Source organism: Protobothrops mucrosquamatus, unplaced genomic scaffold, assembly GCF_001527695.2.
Source record: "Protobothrops mucrosquamatus isolate PMUCROS unplaced genomic scaffold, P.Mucros_1.0 scaffold_280, whole genome shotgun sequence".
NCBI classification, from domain to species: Eukaryota; Metazoa; Chordata; class Lepidosauria; order Squamata; family Viperidae; genus Protobothrops; species Protobothrops mucrosquamatus.
In genome coordinates, this window is record NW_015386356.1 from 744899 (window position 1) to 746600 (window position 1702).

Genomic DNA, 1702 nt, shown 5'->3' on the forward strand with positions numbered 1-1702 from the left:
TACAATAATAGAACACAGACTCATAGGGCTGGAAATGACATTGCAGGTCTTCTAATCCAACCTCCTTCTCAAGGCACCTTATATAATCCCTGTCAAATGGTTGTCCAGTCTATTCTTGAAAACCTCCAACAAAGCACTCACAACATTGGGAGGCAAGCTATTCCAATAATACTCATATAGGAGACTTGCCCTCTCAAATCTTTAACTTTCTTTCTTGGTTAATATATAGGTATGTATCTGATATACTAATTATTTCGTGCTGAAAAATTTTACAAAACCTTAAAGATAATAATCCATTTCCTCAATTGCTTATTGTTCAGCAAGAGTTTGGTTTGTTTTCCAAATGCATCCTATGTGATTCCAGTAATACAGTTTCATTTTTTTCTTCAAACTCTTCATTCCAAAATGTTTTGGGGTTAGCAAACTTTTCCTTTTGTGATGAGGTTAGAGAAAAACTTTATTCTGACAAGTGTTTCATGAAGATCAATGCTATATAATGCACCATGGGCTTATGGATAACAACTCTAGTGGGACACTTTTGTAGACCAGGTTCTGGGAAGGTATAGCACATATTTTTCTGATAAAGGAGAATATTTGTAGGTTAGGGTTGAAATGAGGGGTCCTTTGTGCTCTCCAAGTTTTGTTGTTTTCTTGCAGGTGTTTCATTACCTAAACTAGGTAACATCACCAATGCTCTTTTTGTGTGCCTACAGGCAATTTTTTCCCATTTGCATGCTTTCTGAAGCATTTGACATCCATATGTGGTACCAATAAAAGAGAATTTTGTAGCTCAGGATTTCAGTGAGGGGTTCTTAGTAATCTCTGAGCTTGGTTGCTTTCCTGCAGATGTTTCATTACCCAGCACTGATGATGTTACCTAGTTTGGGTAATGAAACATCTGCAAGAAAACAACCAAGCTCAAAAAACACCAAGGACCACTCATATATTTTTCTTGGTTTTACATCTAATTCCCACTCTGAAAAGCAATTGCTGACCAAAAATCCTGACAAACTGTTGCTATGTAGTGAAAAATCTGAGGCAATTGAATGACCAAACAATAGCCACAACAAAGTTTAGAATAGCAGAAGAATGATAATACTGTATAGCCAAAAGCTTGGCAAAGTGTCCTCATTAATTTGATTGTGTCTTTTCATGAGAATTGCACTGTTTGTGTGTTTTCTGAATGAACAGGAAATACCTGAAATGAAATAAAAATGTGTCTCCTACCTCAGATAAAGAAATGCAATTTAGAATTCTTAGAGTGAATAACAAACTGCAGTTAAAGTGAGAAATAAGCAAAGAGTCAAAGAGAACTAAATGGAGTTCTGCAAAGTCATATGGGATCAGTAGGCACTGGTAGCTACTGGAATGATAGACTTTACCTTCATTTATTTGTAATACATGTGTATATTTGTAATATAAAAATGCCATTTGTAGCAATATTTGTTAATCTTACTTCATATAAATCCCAGTTATTTCTCTTCTTTTGTAAGTTCTCCAAGTGCATGTAATCTGTGCATAATGTTAATGTGTATGTTAAATGCTTGCATGAGCAGATAACCATGGGAATATTTACTTCCCTGTGTGATATAGTTGGGTTGACACAAACTGAATGCATAAACTACCTTGAATTGGCATATCTAAAATTAATAGGCACAATTTAGCTAAAATTAAGTCCTTTAAGTTAAAAATCTACCCTTGC